This window comes from Agrilus planipennis, unplaced genomic scaffold, assembly GCF_000699045.2.
Source record: "Agrilus planipennis isolate EAB-ADULT unplaced genomic scaffold, Apla_2.0 scaffold12, whole genome shotgun sequence".
Taxonomy (NCBI): Eukaryota; Metazoa; Arthropoda; class Insecta; order Coleoptera; family Buprestidae; genus Agrilus; species Agrilus planipennis.
In genome coordinates, this window is record NW_020439003.1 from 2,481,402 (window position 1) to 2,500,627 (window position 19,226).

The 19,226-nt window shown below is 33.7% G+C and overlaps 1 protein-coding gene across 2 annotated transcripts in view; it reads right to left on the minus strand.

Annotated features, from left to right (window-relative positions):
• LOC108736671 (ras association domain-containing protein 10-like) overlaps positions 1 to 19,226 on the minus strand; it is a 103,974-nt gene that overhangs the window by 80,015 nt on the left and 4,733 nt on the right. Inside the window, exon 1 of one of the 2 annotated variants that reach the window (XM_018469180.1) lies at positions 11,801 to 11,821. The exons of the other annotated variant lie outside the window; for it this stretch is intronic. The gene's annotated coding sequence lies outside the window, so the exon portion shown is untranslated. Of the gene's footprint in view, positions 1 to 11,800; positions 11,822 to 19,226 lie in introns of those variants that run through there. 2 annotated transcript variants of the gene reach the window in all.

Genomic DNA, 19,226 nt, shown 5'->3' on the forward strand with positions numbered 1-19,226 from the left:
AGGCAGAAACAGGAGTTAGAAGTGGTAGAGATAGACCTAGGTTAGATTACTGTTCTAGTTTTAGGGAATTGCGAAGTTTAGCTCAGGATAGGAAAGAGTGGAGGTACGTGTCCAACCATTCACAGGACTGGCGAGCTTATGATGATGAAAATGACCTAGTATTGACTTACGGTCAGCACGTCAAATGATTTGTGTTTTTTAATCCAAAATTTCGATTAAGGGACAATATCCTGATAAAAGGCATAGTTCCATTCTTTAATTAGACGTTTGAATAATCGGTTAATTTCCACGATGTTCGATCTTCACAGGAAATACTGGACATTACCCTTTTTTGCCATCACAAAATTAGCAGGCAAAAATATAAACCATACAGCCGCGAAAGCTGAAAATTAGCTGCGACCCGGGAAACTCAAAAACCAGTTTGCATGGCAATTTCAAATGAAGTTAGCATGCAAAAGTGTAAAACCGGTTAGGAAAATCCTAGACAGCTAGAGCCAGTCTCATAATTAGTCGCTAATTAACCGTTGACGATTTACTAATTACGGGTTCGAATATTTTTCTAAATAGCGTCTTTTTCCGTTTAGGTGGCCTAACAATCGCTACATTGAGTCAGGTTATATTAGTGGGCACACTCAATCGGACTTAAAATTTGCTGTGAATATTTCGAAAATTAGCCGAGAAAACCAAAAATTAGGGTAGAGGTAAGGATAACTAACTCATGTGGGGGGAAAGTTGAAAAAGTGTCCAAATATAAGCAGTAAATAACAGTTCAAAAACCCTCCCAAATGGCGCTAGCGTTGGCAAAAGGTATGGCATGAATGTAGCAGTTGTTGACGGATTGAAGCATGCCGAATTAGAAAATTTAATATTTTCAGTGACTAGAGTGGTTACTGACAGTCCAGTATACGAAACTTCTACTACTTACGTAGTTCAAATTAACTTTATCCATGTTTATTTTTCTATCGTGTTTACCTTATTGCTACTGTGGCGCTACCCCAATTTAACGCATTTCGACGGACACTTTTTCACACAGAGATAGTATTCCTCACCTCTACTTTCCATAGTTCTGGTTATCGACCCTTTTTCGGCCGTCAAGATGAAAAAATGACGAATTTACGAAGTATTTGGTTAGTACTGTACATCGTCATTGATTAACTAGTGACTAATTATGCGAAATTGGTTTTAACCGATTTTATAACTTTTGCATGATAATTTCATTTGAAGTTGGTGGTTTTCGGATTTCTTGAGTCGCGGATAACTTTTGGCTTTGACTACTAATTTACGGGTAATTTGTGGCTAATTATCCGATGTCTTATAGTTTTGCTTCAAGCCAACTTAAATGGGGTGGGTATTAATAACTTATCATTACAAACTTTTACTCACGCAGAAAACTTTTAAAGATATTTCCGAAAGATATACAAATATAATACGTACGAAATATGCAATACATATTAGGTAATAATGTTATTTGTAAGATTAATTAATTTTTAAATATATATAATAGAAATTCTTTTTCTATTTATATTTTGTTGGGAGGTTCTATAANGTTATAATGTTTAGGTTTTTTTATAAAACCAGAAATTGTCCTTTAGAATTTTCTTAATATCATTAATTAGTAAAATGATAAATGGAGAAATGTATTTCTTGGGAAGAAGTTTTAAGTAAGAGAATTCTTTTATAAGATTGTACGAAGAACAAGTGCTTAAATTATGAACTGAAATGGCAATAAGCAATTAATATACCTAATTGCCATTTAAAATTGACAGATTCATTATTAGTCGCTAATTTGCTGTAGGTAAAAAGCTTTTTACTAGATATTTTCTGTTGATTTACTAATTTGTCTTTTTGGCAAGCTTATAATTCATACGCAATCCATTTGTTATATAATTTTTAGATGTAATTAATTGAAGTGAGTTTTCTGAATTTATAAAATATAAAATACATTGGACACCCCAAAAATTAACAAATTAAACCATCGTCCCATAAGATTAGAACGTATTTTAAGAAAGAGTAATAATGCACAGCGCAGTTTTCAAAATTTTTTAAGGGTTACATTTAATTCATCTCTACAAAATTGGAGGAAGTTTTCGGAAAATTTTGCCTAAAAATGCTGATTTGTTTTGCGGATAAAATTGCTACCTCAAAATTTGATTTGTTTTTAATGATTATTTAATAAAGAACAAAGTAATTATTACAAGCAAGCAACTGTAGAAACTAAAGGCGCTTAAATATTACAATACCAGTTCTTCTTTTTATAATAATTTATTACCGTAAGCTGTTTAATATGTGAACAGAGACAGTGACAAATGTAAAATGCCATTTATTTATCGTATAATTGTGTCAGTGTGGCTTTGAGCTGTCGCAGATAATTAGATATCCGATTCGTCAACTGCAAACGAAAATAAAAGATTTTTGTTGCCGTTCTTCCAAACATGAACGAACAAGTCATTAAATTAAAATTCAACGCCGAAAATTTGGCATCTTCGCATGACGCTTGACATTAAAAGGACAACCGGCAAGCCATTGTTTTTGCTTTGATAATTTAATGTTTTCATAATGCGTACAGTGACTTATTAATTAGAAGATTAAAAACGCATTAAATTTTTTTTTTGGAATTTAATCCAAGGTGATAAACATTCCTTTGAAGTAACGGAAGTTTTATGGCGTCTATTAAAAATTGCGGAAGACGGCGCGTTTTTTTTAAAGACCCACACAAGGTATCTATCACTATTTCAAGGTTTCAGAAGACAAATGATACGACAACAAAATTTTAGGGTTCCGGAACCCTAATGGGATCAATTTTTTCCGGTTACCTATAAATAGAATCTTACAATTTGACAATTGTATTGTAAACAATTTAGCGAAACGTTAGAGTTTTCAATAAATCTTTAATACAATAAAACACGTTATTTCAGTTTCAGAGAAGGATTTGTTATCAATCCTGGCGGGATTCCAGCGTATTTATGATACTTAAACGAACATGTGTCTAATTTAATATTATTTTTTGGTACGCAAGGGAAGGAAAAGTAGGAAAAGAACGATAAAGATAGGAGACGAAAAATTAGAAGAAGTGACCGATTTAAGGTATCTAGGAAGTCAGATAAGTCATGACGGAAGGAGTAGTAGGGATATAAAGCAGAGACTAGCGCAGGGTCGAGTCGCCGTCAATAAAAAGAAGTCACTTCTATGCTCACGAACGGTTAATTTGGAAATTCGAAAAAGATTGTTAAAGGTGTATGTTTGGAGCGCGGCACTGTACGGGTGCGAAACATGGACAGTGTGCGCGGCGGAAAAGATAAGATTAAAAGCGTTCGAAATGTGGTGTTACAGGCGAATGATGAGGATAGCGTGGATAGAGAAGTTTAGAAATGAAGAGGTATTAGAAAGAGTAAGAGAACAGAGGACTGACTCTATGGAAGTCAATAAGAAATAAGCGAGATAGGTTAGCAGGACATCTTCTCAGGCATGAAGATCTAGTCGGAGACATATTAGAGGCAGAAACGGAAGTTAGGAGAGGTTGAGGTAGACCTAGGGTTATTGTAGTTTTAGGGAAATGCGAAGATTAGCTCAGGATATCAAAGAGTGGAGGAGCGTATCCAACCAGTCATAGGACAGACAACCTTATGATGATGATGATATGAAATTACATTTGTTTGTGTTGGGAGGTTTCGTATTAACGCCAGTTTTAATCTTTTAGCTTATAAATGTCTTTGGTGCACTTATTGAGGATGAATCTCAAGTATAACAAGTGGGTTTGTTGGGAAATAATTTTCATAAAAGAATTTGGATTAGAATTTTCGTGCTTGCAACAGAAAGTTATAATAAATTCTCAAGTGAAATAACATAGGTGTTGCAAAACGATAATTTTGTGGTATTGTTTTAAAATATTAACAGTGAATAAATTGCGCGTGTGGAGACCATTGTTCTGTTACTTTTGGATTGCGAAGTATTGTGCGACTTGAAGAAGGAAATGAAAGCTTATTAGCTGTCAAAATCAAAAGTAAGGAGTTTAGAGTTTTCTATGTAGTTTACAACACAGAAGTTTCCAACACATCTAAACCGTTAGGTAATCTGTGAACTACATAAATAAAAATTTGCACCTCATTGGAATTTCGTAACCTTATACACTCGTTTGTTAATAAATAAAAATAATTTCTTAAACATTTTCTGAGTTAGATGGTTAATATTTTCTGTGTAAAAATGAATTAATTGAATACTTATGCATGCATAAAAAAATCAATTCTCATTCAAACCATTACGAAAATCATTAAATTTAATTATAATGAATGTTCGAAGAATTGAAGAAAGCGTTTAACACAAGAAAATGCTAGCGTAAACGTGATTTAAAAATCGTGCAACAATTATACCCTGGTAAATGCACATTACCTATGTAAGGAGTGGTAAAAGGCCACACAAACTGTGTTTTCTTAACAAGAGATCTAACACTAACGTCATATAAAATAAAAACTGTTGTTTGATGTATCTCGTTTAGAAAAAGCGTGAAATAAGTCATTACATATATTGCATTTCAGCGAAGTGTAGCGTTTGTAAATAAATCAATTGACACTGTTTTTCGTTATTATAATATTTAGTTATATACAATTAATATGTTTGGTTCAAAAAACTATCCATAAATGTATCTATCTACCCGGCCGGTAAAACCACTACGGTTAATGGTTCATGCCTTAGTTCTGGCGGGCTTGCCATTAAATTCCACTCTCACCAACGTGTCAAACTATAGGGTTGTTCGGAAAGTCATTTCGTTTTTTTTTTGTGGAAATGAAAGATAGTTTTCGTACAATAAACAAATACTTTATTAAACTATATATTGACCGTTTTGGTCCAACACCTTTTGCCATCTTTCTGGTAGTAGCATAATTCCACGCTCATAAAGTTTTTGGTCTTTGCTGGCAAAAAACTGATTGAAGAGGTTTTTGACCTCCTCATTTGAGGTGAAGGTTTTACCGTCTAAAAAATTTTGGAGTGACCGGAACAAATAATAATCCGATGGTGCCAGGTCTGGAGAATATGGTTGGTGTAGCATTGTATCCCATTCAAGCTGTAAAAGCTTTTGGCGAGTGACCAAACTTGTGTGGAAACACTACACCTTTCCTGTTGATTAGTTCTGACCTTTTCTGTTGAAGTGCATCATTCAGTTTGTCCAGCTGATGACAGTAGACTTCCGAATTAATCGTTGTGTTATCCGGTAAAAGCTCAAAAAAAACGATTCCTTTAAAATCCCACCAGTAGGATATGTCGAAAATGCTGCTTATCGCTCTCCATATTTAAAAGGGCACCAACCAAAAACTACTGCGTAGAATTAATTGGAATTTTTCAAACACAAGCCTTGCTATATGAGCTCTCAAAGCATATAAAAATTACACGGCTTAAATGTGAAGTTGGGTGCAAAAGAATACAATTAAATCCTCTGTCGGGAAAAAACGAAATGACTTTCCGAACAACCCTATATATTAAATCCCGTTCAAGAAGTCGTTTAAACAATTTTTTAAAACCAATTTTTATTATCCATATCAAATTATTGTTGTTCGTGTTGATTTTTTTCTTTTTTTCTCTGGTAGAATTATCTGGGACCCGGTCAGATCCTAAAAAAAGTACCAAACCGAGTTCCCAGTCCATCTCCAGTGTAAAGATTTTGAGATTTCTAAGATCTATAAAATCGCAATCGGTCTACTTAATTTTATATTATTAGATTGTTATATAACATATTCAACTGTTATAAATTTTATGACAGGCGTTTATTGTGCTATTTCACTTTCAGAAAAAGTTTCTTTTGAAAATCGTTCGTACAACAGCCATTGGTATTTATAATTCTAAAAAAATAACTGGGTATTTACGATTTCTAATAATTTATAGTATGTAGCTGTCTGTAACGGTTCCTGACAGGACAATAATTATTATTTCAACCTACATCAACTTTTTTTCCATTGAACACATTTCGTTTAACATACTGAATGTTTGTAATTTATTTACAAAGTTATAGGCCTTGCTAACAATGGGCACTCGCCAATTATGAGGTACGCTAATAATAAATTAATATTTTTCACGCTGACGGAGGTCGAATGTATGCAAAACCAATTTATTATTATCAATAGCAATTCTGACTGTAATAATTAAGTTTACTTCACATAATGTACATGCGCGTTGAAATGTTATACCTGTATGGAACTTTATAACAAATGATTTATTAAATCCGTGTATCTAATCAACGAAGATCTTTTAGAGAAATGAATTTAAATTTCCAACAATATGTACTGTACTTCTATATCTATATCAAAAATAAATAATTGTACGTAACATTTTGGATTTTCACTAAAAAACTGAATTTTCTTCTTTTCCTTTGAAAAGTCAAAAGTTGTTGTTCTGGTCCAACTTTCTCTGTGGTTTCGTTGAATCAATTACAGGTACATTCCAGAAATAACCTTTCACTTCTCTCCTGTCTCATTTTTGTCTCCACAACCACCACCCAACAACGACCCCTACAAGGAAACTGAAGGGGACGTTCAGTCCTAACTTCCAGCTTTCTACAGTACGCATCGGAGGGTCCACGCTCCCACTAGTGCCCACTAGTGTTACTTCATGGAAGTGAAATATCGATACAAAATTTTTAAAACTTCTTTCATAGATATTAACGCGCATTCATGATGAGAAATGTTGAAATTCGATTAAATAAGATTGAAACTTGTCACACCTCTTAATGATTTTCATCTTCTATTTCGTACATCTAAATTAATAATTGGAATTGTACTACTAACTATTACCCCTAGGTTAGTAATATAAGTGAATAATTAATAGTTAAGATTCAGGGTGGGTTAGGGTGGTGAAACGGCGAGTTACATGTCACCTACGTTTCCCTGTAAATAATAAGGCAGGCCAATAGCATTCATTTTTTCAATTACATGTTCACTTTTATTAAATTATTGCCTTATAAATTTTAAATTAACTAACATAAATGCATCCTGGATTATTCAACTTAATCTCTACCTACAGAGATTATTATCATTTCCGTTTCTTATAATAAACAAATCCAATGGTAAAAAAAGTATCTTTTCGTTGTGGGTGGTTAAGCAACTGATCGATCACAAAATTCGACAAAAAAAATCTCATGCTCTGTTTACGTCCCTGTTGACAACTACCGTTGAAAATATAAGTCAGTTGGTGATGTTTCGGATAATCGGTTCCCAATATACGTTAAAAAGCTCCTGTGCTAACCGACCTGTCCCTTGAACTGTACTTCCTGCTCGTAGACTAGCCTATATGTATATTTTAATAACAACGAAACTTCCGAGCAAGCAACAGGTCGGTTGAAGCGATTAAAATGTTAAAATGTACACCTGTCACTTGCGGGCTTCTCTATCAAGCAACTGTTGTCGTTGTTATTTCCGCTCTTTACATGTTCGACGTGAAGGCAAACTCATCGTCAACTTTATTTTTCTAAATTTTTCAGACAAGAGAAAAACGGGCTAAACCTGATTTATAACTGACGTGTTTAAAATTACTTTACTAGGTAAGGAAATTTTAAAATATTATTACATGTTTGTGAAATCGCGCGTTTTAAATCCAAGGATATTCAGAGCCAGGATAATTTCCTCGTCACCAAAAACGTTTTTTTGAGGTACTTACATATTCTATCCAGATTAACTTAACAATATTTTCCCAGTAGAAATCCAGGTATGCTAGTTTTTTATTAGTTTGTTGATTAGTTTTCATTAAAATTGACAACTTTTGTAGATACTACTTTTAGAAAAAAGCAGTATTTTCTTTTGAGTTATTCAACTGCTATGCCTATTTACTTCAACAAGTGAATATTTCTTCGGCATTCTACCCAAAGAATTGTCTTAGGAATGTGTATATATATACGTACTTTATCGAAACATTAACTTATTTCTTCTATAAGCTTTTTCTTATCCTAATATTCAAATCATCCGCGCTCCATCATCCTAAATACGTTCACAAAAATGAACTTTACATTTCTCAACCCTAAATACCATACTGTTTATTTGCCCTAACTTACCCTATCCGTTATAATTTGTTTTCTTTTTTTTACTATTCTTTCCAACAGGGTCAAACTATTTGGTCAATCGTCTTTCTCTAATATATTCGCCCTCTTTCTACCTCCTAGATGTTTCGCTTCTTATTTCCTACGAAAAGTCCTCTTTTCTTCTTTTTACATTATTTTTGCTTTTCCTCATCCTTACTACTTTATCTATTATCATCTTCTTGTATCCAACTTTAACTATACTCCTCTTTTAGGTTTGCTTCAACCTGTTCAGTATTCTTCTCTCTTCCACAGTCATATCAATTGTTATATACCAATCGTCCCTCTCAACGTTCTACTGTTTTTGATCACCTGTAGCTTTTCTTCCCAGTTCTTCATTTTTGCCCCATATACCTTCTTTTTAATTTTCCATAGTTCCTTTATTTCCAGCTTCAGCCCCATCTTTTCTTTTACAAATCTTTCTAACTCCCTCTTCTCTTTATTCTCCTCCAACTCTATTCCAAAAAACATCACGTTTTGTGTTCTTTTCTTTTCTTCTTTTCTTTTTCAGTTGCATTTCCAATTTCCTTATTCTTTTATTTCGTTCCTTTGCTTGTCTCCCCACATACTTTTCTATCTCCAGCTCCTTTTGTACCGGCTCTAGTTATTTTTCTTCGTTTTAAACCATTCCTTATATCTTTCTTCATTGCATTCGTCTAATGTTCCTTCCAGTTGTTGTAATTTTCCACTTGTCTCCTTTTATAGTGTTTTCATCTTTTTCTTTATACTTTTATTTTCTTCCTGAGAGGTTCTTAAGAATGTAAAGAAATTGTTTTATAATTGCGGTTAACGGGTCCAGTTGAAAATGGTAAACGTTGGGTAGATCTCGGAAAATTAGATCGTGACGTCAAAATATTTATCTAAGTTGAAGCATCAACTTCTACATTGATTGAATTATACTGTAACGAAGTCGTGTTTAGCCAGTCACTTACTATGTTCTGATCCATCATCTCACTTGTTTTAAGTGAACTAGAACAAAAAGCCGTCCCTTCTTTTGAAGTAGGTACTTAGTAGTTAGTTAGTTAGTAGTATATCCCAGACTTGCTAATAATAAAAAATATTTCGTGATGGAGCACCTTATATCATTGTAGTATATGTACCAAGATGTAAGTTCAAAGTTCGTTATAATTGTATTGTTATTTAGTGTACCTGAGTACATGGCGTCAGTAACGCCTACAAACATTAAAACAACTAGTAGTAGTCGTCTATTGTTTTCGCACGGCACGGTATATAATTCAAGACGTGCCTCGGTACTTTTTTGCAATAGCAATTTTGCAATTAGTGCAGGTTACATGAAAGCGAAAGACGTTACAAATACAAAGGTGCAACGGTTCGTGGAAACATAATTTGCTTAAGGATGTGTGTACTAACGGTCTTCTTATGAAATTTTTTTACGTATTACCTACTTCATCTATCCTATAAGTAGAGGTACTAATTGTAAGAAGCATCCGCAGTTTTTGTAAACGGTTTTGTAGCAGGTCATCGTTACGTTAAGCAGAAAAATTAAATGGCAATCAGTATGACATCGGAGGGTCCATCCTCCACATACCTTATAATTTATAGATAATTAATTCAAAAAATTACGCGTCACACAACTGATGCGGATTTGAGGGTCTCTCAGTGTTATCAGCAAATATGTTGTAAATATACAAAAGCATCGGCAAATATTTCTCTATAGGGAATAGGGAGTATAGAGTTCATCTGGTCAGCTCTCTATAGCATGTAGACGTAAAATGTGATTTCTTTCCAAAATTTAATAAGAATAATAAATGTAGGGATGAGTTACAGAGAAGTAGATATTGGGAAGGGAGTCAGACAGGGATGCACACTGTCACCGTTACGTTTTAATCTATACATCGAAGACGCGATAACAGCATTAAAGACAGTGCAACTGTAGGTATAGATATACAGGGGCAAAATATTAGTATGCTTAGATTTGCAGATGATATAGCAGTATTAGCATCTAGCAAGGACGAGTTAGAGATAGCTTTAAATAATATGCAGGCGGTATCGACAGAACAGTACTGAATGAAAATAAATAAAAGTAAAACAAAAATTCGGTTGGCAGGAGAGGAAAAAGTAAGAAAAGAGCGACTATAAAGATAGGAGACGAAAAATTGGAAGAAGTGACTGATTTTAGGTATATAGGAAGTCAGATATGTCAGGACGGAACGAGTAGTTCGGATGTAAAGCAGAGGATAGCGAAAGGGGGAGTCGTCTTCAATAACAAGAAGTCACTTCTATGCTAGCGAACGGTTAATTTAGAAATTCGAAAAATATTGTCGGCGGAACTGAAAAAGTTAGAAGCGTTCGAAATGTGATGTTACAGGCGAAGTCAATAAGAAATAGACGAGATAGGTTAATAGGACACCTTTTCAGACATGAAGGTGTAGTCAGAGATGAGTTGGAGGCAGAAACAGGAGTAGAGGTAGACGTAGATTAGAAGATTGTTTATAAATAGTTAAGGATGTGGGATGTTTTAGTTTTAGGGAAATGCGAAGATTAGCTCAGGATAGGAAAGAGTGGAAGTGCGTGTTCAACCAGTCTTAAGACTGACGATCTTATGATGATGAATAAATAATCAAATGGTTTAACAGTATATATTCATATTCCACCATCCGTATCACCATATTGATTGACTTCTTTTTAATTCTAATTTTGATTTTAATCTGATTCTAACTTATTCCTCGCTACTTGATCTTTACTCTGCGCTAGTTTCACTTTTACTTCTAATTTATATTATCTTCTGCATTTTAGTTTCGCCATTGTTATTTTCATCCTTAAGGATAATACATTTACTTTTCTGTCACGTTCAATTTACATTCATATACCAGAACATATTTGAGATGACTATGTAATTCAGCTCGTTTAGAACTGATTGAGAGTAAAAGTCTACCAAAATATTGCCAATTAAATTATTGATTAAACGTCTCACCTACATACATGTAATACGACAGCACTTTCAATTTCTACCCGCCAGCTAAGTCTTTGTGTAATTCCGAGTCGTTAAATTTGATCAACAACTTTAATATTTGTTAGTACTTCCGCACTACATAGGTACCTGTCTAATTAATATGTTACTCCTATCTTTCTGGTGATTACACCACATGTATAATAACGGACAATAATAGGAACTCTGGTAACTTAAGTAGCCTTAAAGGATCTACAGGAAATACTAGTCTAATCCTTTAAATAATTAATTCATGAGGATTAATTTCCTCATGAAATATTACGTATAAATGTTGCAATTCATTACGATGGTTTGTAACGTTAAAAAAATTACTTCTATGTTAAAATAGAGAAACTGCTTATTCCAGAAATCCTAGTTTCATTTTAAGTATACCTCTGAGAAAGACCTGTTGGGATAGATCCTAGCAAAAAGTATTAACCATTATCGTAATCATAAGGTCGTCCACCCTAAGACTGACTGGTTGGACACGCACCTCCACTCTTTCCTATCCTGAGTTAATCTTCGCATTCCCCAAAACTAGAACAACTCACATCCTTAACTATTTGTGAACAGTAATCTAATCTAGGCCTACCTCTACCCCTCCTAACCCTAATATATACATATTATTTTTACTACATATAATTTTAACTAAAGACATTAGTATTTCTCCAGTTATAAAAATCTGGTTTTAGACATGAAAAAATTGGCATAGTCCGTAATAAAACTATGACAAAACTCTATTTTTTCCTGTAGCATACTAAACAGATTTTAATAGAAGATTTCTTCAATTTTACCTTTTTAAGAAGAAAGAGTCAAGAGGTAATCACAGTTGAACCATAGCATTGGGAAAGCAGAACAATGGATGATTTTCCATCATGTATTTCTGTTTTCTATTGATTAATTCGATTCGATTGTCTTCATAAAATTCGCAACAGTGTCACAATAAAGGTGAATCTTAACCAGTGTTTTGGCTGCTCTCGTTCTTCTAATTAGTCTGTGAAATTTGTGATTTTATACCGATGACTGCTACATTGAAAAGCTATAGTGTGCGCTACACCATACATATAGCACAATAAATATTTCTATTGTTCCTGAAAATTGTTTTAATCGTTTCGTTTTCACTTCAAAATGGAAATCCTGACTATTCTCTCTACGACAAGATCTGCGTTTATCGGTGCCATATTGATTTTCCAAATATTTGTTACTAAAGGCGAAGACGATTTTGTACGAAAATACTGACGAAGAAATTGTTGCACAATTTAATTTCTCCATTACCGTAGAAACTAATGAGACGCTTTCACTAGAGGACAAAAATTGATAAATTGATAGCCAAGAAACCCCCAAACAGTCTTCAACCTTAACGTAGAAAAATAAAATAAAAATACTGCTGTGAATTAGACCTGCAGAAGGAAAGCTACCCTACTTAATAGTGGGGTGGAAATGAGTGCAGAAATTCCAATGTTCTCGCGACTGTAACTCAGAAAATTCAGAGAGGATATGTACAGGAGCTTTCTTATAGGGAATTTCCTTATGAACATTGTCTGTAATAACAATTTTTAGAGTAGGTACCTGCAGCGGTTAATAAGAAGATATTTTCAAAGGGTCTATTTCTGGCGTTTTCTATGAAATGTAGCGAAAAACCAGGATTTCTATTTCGAAGTGAAAACGAAGCAATTAAAGCTCTTTCCAGCCTTCTCAGTAATATTTCCGAATGTGATAATTTTTGGCTTCCTGACCATTAACATAAAGAACCACCAAAAGGAATTTTATATTGTATTTTAGTATCAGGTACCTCGGAATATTTCTGAGCTTTTTTAAGCTTATCATCACTAAAAATGATGGTACAATGTTCTTTTGTATTGTGCTAACAAAACAAGTTCGTTTTGGTTTAATAAATTTGAAAATCCATTCTAACTAGAGAAATTGAATTTTTGACTAAAATAGGTAATTGCTATAAAACTATAAAATTTTAACTGTTAAACGTTGCCATTGTGTTCATTTGTACGCAGTGGCATTCTCTTGCATTTCTGCCAGTTTGTTTATTACATGATGTCGCACATTACGATCTATAGTGAGACGTTGCGGTTGCACGGGTAATGTCGTTTATTTACTTACCTATCCGTTACCCAGTTTTCCAAATAAGTACGGATAGGCAAATGCACAAGGAGGAAGCCTTGACTATTAATTCTTGTTTTCAAACAGACAAGAGCTGGTCGGGGACGTGGGAAATTAGATAATTAATGGACGTCTAATGAAGCTGCACCGAGGTGATAAAAATATGTTGGATAAAAATTACAGGTGGTAATAGCTTAAGTCAACATATTCATAAAACGAGAACCAATCCACTCTAAAAGGTTCTTATTTTAACAATTGACAAAACAGGCGCACAGTTTTAGTAATTTTACACCACTAACCACGAAGAATAGTGAAATGTAAAAAATTATCTTTCCTCAGAATATAAAGCATTTTTACTTCTGTACCAAACGTGGAAGAAATACGAAAAAGTTGGTCGAAAGCACAAAAATTAAAATCGTCCGATTGTCCTAAAAATGTTAATTTATCAACAAGAAGTGCCAGCCGAATAATTCGGTTTATGGTTGAGCAAACTTTCAACCTTGTGGTCGCATCCTTTAACTTAAGAACACATTTGTATGCTTTCATGAGTCTATCCAATTTTCCAAAGTTACCAAATATATTTTCGACATGCATAAAACCCCTTTACTAAAATTTGGGAAAGTATGAAAGGAAATATTCAAGTTTTTCTTTTATCCGCTGTTGTGGTTTCTAATACAGAGACAAATCCACTTATAGAATTATTCCATTGTACCTAATTCGATAATAATCATTATTTGTTTTCATTTAATTCTATGCAAGTCAATCTAACGTGTTAACAGCATCCAATGCAAGTTTATCATAGTTAGAATTTTAGACACCAGTCATCGCATCGTGACCAAAGTGGTCAGTTTCCAATAGAATGGAGATATAGTTGAGACGTTCAAAATTGGCATAGTCCGCAATAAAACTGTCGCGTTTACTTTCTTATTTCAACTTACTAACTAGACTACAGCAGTTGCTAACAGAACTCCTTCTTTTACTCACGGCAGACGTTGTAGAGAATATCGTAAATATAGAAAAGAGATGTCAGGTAGGAATTGCAGCGGACACTAATAAAGGAATTACATTACATCAACACCGAGCGGCATGACCTAAAGGTTTAGACCATTACCTAGCATTCGGGAGGACGCCGGTTCGATTGGTCCAAGTTTCTCTGTGGTTTCCTTGGATCACTTGCGCAAATGCTGAAGCAGTAATATTCCACAGATAATCTTTCATTCTCTTCTGTCTTCATTTCATCCGTTTCAACTTTCTCACCCGAACCACCACCCACCCATTCCCACGATTCGTGAAAGCAGGCTGAAGAGGGCCTTCCGCCCTACCTTCCGGCGTAGTCCGGAGGGACTGCCCGCCCACCAGCATTACTGGCTGGTGGGAATGAAACACCCAAAAGTTTTTTTTTTTTTTTATTACATCAATTAATGTGTAGCAGAAAGAGATGCAGACAAGCAGAATTTGAGCATGTTGCCAGATTCGGACTTTAACGAAAGTTCAACATTTTTAGGAATTTAGGAAAGATGCTTGTTGGTATAATTCCAACCAGGTAATCATAAATTTGACCCTGATCTTTAGCGTACCTAAGCAACCTCTAACCGCTGAACCGCTTACTATTATTCGGTTATCTCTTTTCACTTTAACAAGAGTGTGTTTGAAACTCAGTAAAAAAAAACTTTTGGGTGTTTCATTCCTACCAGTCAGTATTGTTGTCCGGACTACGCCGGAAGGTAGTGCGGAAGGCCCTCTTCAGCCTGCATTCAGGAATCGTGGGAATGGGTGGGTGGTGGTTCGGGTGAGAAAGATGAGACGGACGAAATGAAGACAGAAGAGAATGAAAGATTATCTGTGGAATATTACTGCCTCAGCATTTGCCTAGATGATCCAAGGAAACCACACAAAAACTTGGACCAAGGCAGACTGACCCGGAATCGAACCGGCGTCCTCCCGAATGCTAAGCAATGGTCTAAACCTTTAGGCCATGCCGCTCGGTAAAACTCAATAAATGAATGCAATCCCAAAAGGAAATAAGAAAGAAGATACGTCCATTCTCACAGATAATTTATTGTGACTTTGCCAATTTTGATCGTCCCAACTATGTTTAATTACGTTTGATGTCGAATTGTTTTGCAGATCACCCGCTTCTGCACACTACCGATACTATAAAATATTCGTAAAGTGATGTGTCTCAAACCGGTTTTTTTCTCTCCATATCGTGCAATTATTTACTGTGGGAAATAAGTGATTTAATGATGGGTTTTAAAAGCAGCGCGAAAAGTGACGATTTAACTGCTTCCTTATAGCAAAATATAGTTCTCTGATTAGACTAGTCCCTAGTCATTTAGTACTTTCATCTGACAATAAATTATCATTATCGCAGATATGTTAAGGCCGATTGCGTTACTACTTCACTTAATAACCGTCTTATATTAAGCAGAACTGTCTGAGAAGAAAATCATGAATGTATAGGTATTATAAAAAAGTTTCGAAAACAAATTTTACAGCTATATGTATAGCGTCTGACATCACTGTTGTTGTAACTAACTTATTCATTAATCGTTTGCAACATGTTGTCGCTTCCGTTTCTTCCTAATAGGCAGTCAATATAAAATACAGCTCATTTTCATTGATTTTATTGAATGGTTTCAATAGACTTGCTAATGCTTAGATAAATAAACAACGTCTTGCGGGAAGGCTGGACTTTTTGTACAAAAAGCGCGTGTCTTTGTCGTAACTTTACGGAAACCGGCGGCAAAAACATTTTCATTAAATTCTGAATTGTAAATTAATCTAATAGTAACTGTTTTACGTCGCTCATACCTAATTGATAGGATAATAAAGGAAATGTGTACCACATTATAGCTTTTTAATTCGCTTAATTTAGTATGTAGCAATGTCTACCTTCTTTAAGTACTAGTTACTTAATTAGCAAGGGTTTTCTGTAGAAAAAGACCAAGTTACAGTTCGATGTTGAAGTGATTATTTTTATTTTAGAACAAGTTTACAAATAATAGCTGTTATTTTCAAATAAAATTGCATTTTTCTGCAATAGTGAAACATTATGTTGAAATTTTTGTTTGAATAGATTATAGAATACCTATGCATATATTATACATAAAACTATATAACACAAAAACGAACGTAAACGAGTAGTTGAGAGTTTCTAAAACTTTTTGGGACATAGTATAACGTACTTTTCTAATTATTTTGCAAAATATTGCTACACGTATAAAATTACCGTCTGATTAAAGGTACCTACATACAAAAGTGAGCTTTTGTTGCTATACAGGTTTGTTGGCTGACATATTTGTAATGCGAGTTGTTTTACAGTGGTGTTTTGTTTGATATTCACTGAACCGTAATAGGGGAACAATTGATGCCACACTTTACATCTATAGTAATCCACAAGAATAACAAAAACATTAATTTGCCGCAAGAAAGGAAGACCCATTTTATTTATTTTTTTTAGTTATCTACAAGTATTTAAAGAAACTTTAAAAGTGCAAGTGTCTTTTAAACAAGAACAGTTCCTTTTGTCAGCAAAATGCAAGACCTTTTTGTCTTACATACAAACATCCCTTAGAGTTTATGTAAAATTAAATGAAAATCTCATTTTCCTTAAGCCAGTTCTGAAATCCTTAGATCTGGAGAAATTTCCCTACATTTGACAACATCATTTTAACAAATTTCAAAATCTTCATATGCTGGGATAATTCTAAGGTCAAATGCTCACTCGACGTCGCGTATTACTTGGACAATGCCTACCCCCTTGTTTCCTTCTTTCTATTTCCATTCACGACTATGAGTTTTTCGTGTAAAACTTCATTTCTTGAAGAATACTATACCATTTAATTTAATCCTTCTGAATACGAATGAATCATAGTAGTTGCATCGTTCAGTTATTACACGTTTCAACGAACCTTCAACGGACTTTCGGAGAACTTCCTGTTTCCGGTAAAAGATATGCATCACGATATTGTGTATGTTGTTAATGTATATCTCCAATACGTCCATTAGCGAACACACTTGATACCTTATTAATGGTGTAATTTATTGTAGCTCAACATTGAAGAAACGCACATACACCTCGTTCGTAAACTTTTCAAAGCAATCTCACAACGTCTATATGCAAAACAACTAATATTCACCTTATTTAGAAAACGTTACATTTATATCATGTCATGAACGAGCTAAACTTATATATATTTATGTACATTTGCATTACGTATCTTTTTTTTTTTTTGGAAAATATTAGGTACATCTACTTGGTTTTACAATTTCATGAATATTTATTGATGACTTCATTTAGACTTTTTGATTCCAATTATTAAAACACAAAATATATTTATTTATTAATATTATAGAAGTAATGACTGTTTATAATTATGTATTCGTTTTTATTTGAAAAAAAGGATTTTTTAAGTATACATCGATACTTGCCACTTTACCTACAACTCCTTAAAGCAATATTTATTGTATTAAGGAAAGATTTGATGTGAGTACATAAGCATATAAATTAAAAATCTTCCTAAATGTGCCCCTGTATTTAGCTATAAAGTCTGGAGAAATGTTTTTATCATTACGAAACAATAAAATCGATTTTTATAACAGAAGTTATTGTGATAGTATAAGAAATCTTATATAAAAGAGAAGAAACATGATCTAACTTCTTACTATAGGTAATATCGAATAATTTGCTAAATACTGATCAACGAATTCATAATTTCTGTATAACGTATGCAAAAGTGCGAATCTTGATATTTCATCAATGAGGTCATGTACGAGTAGGTAAATGTGATTTTACATTACGACAACTTTGTAAATTTTCATTATGGTCATTATGACTGCCTGTTAATGATGAACAGTTATAAAATTTAGTCACAAATCATAACAACATATAAAATTTTAAATATTACTAACTAATGAAGGTACTAATGCTATTGGAAATAGCATCATTCGTTATTGGAATTAAAAAGTACTTTTTTATTAGCTAAACATTCGCAGTAGAAACATAACTTACCAAAAAGAAAAAATAAATCTATTGCTTTTGTTTTACAGTTAGTTTTCACATTCACTGTCATCATGGGAATCTCTATCACTGTCACCAACATCAACAATTAGTTCTTCTGTTTGTTTGTCTATTACTTGCTCACTGATTCCTATTTTTAAATATTTCATCTACGCCCCTGATAGGAATACTGAAGAAAGAGGGCTGCAATCGTTATACCTAAAACTGCCTACTTTTGCCACTGCGCATCCACGCCATTTTAAAATTTCCGCCAGCTTCCAGCGCCAGGCCTGTATATAGACATTTAAAAACTTTTAAAATAACATATTGAAAAGATGATTTTGTCGGCATTAGGACCTTTTCTATGTTTCGTGACAGTTCCAGACCGATTTTCTGTAATGACGTATTTGATCATTTATTTTCGATATGATCACTCATTTCTTAAAGTAATAAATCCATTAATTGTTAGTAGAATATACAATGGAATAACGTGGTAGTAAACCACACGATTAAAGGGTAACGTAATAAAGCTTTAAATAAATGATTGAATGAGTTGATAATAGTTAATTGGTGGGTTAACTTGAAGACGAAGTTGTTGAAACGACTCGAGTAAATGCAACATATAACTGTACATACAAGCCATCCATTTATATCGTTCTCGCCCACTTTGAGCGAAGACTATTCGGTAGGATGTTGCTCACCATATCCTAGTCTGTAAAATTTACTACTTTGATTGTACACTTTGTAGTATCCATTTGCGTTTTAACTGCCGACATAAACTAGTATTTTGCGTTCACGAAGAAAGAAATACATAAACGTTTGAAGAGCTCCTTTCACTAAAAATTTCCCATCGTATCATTCAAAGAGAATCAATGGGGAAATACGCGATACAATAGAAAGAAAAAGCAGCTCAAGTCAAAATGCGTAAAATAAACGAATTTATTTACTGTTTTACAATCTACGTGCACTATTTTCAAGTAAATTTGTCCTTTATTCTAATTACAAGTTTTGCTATCAAGCGGGGTATGTCTATTATATTGGAATCTGTCAAAGATTCCAATATAATAAAAAATTTAAATCGTGAAACAACACATTGTTTTTTA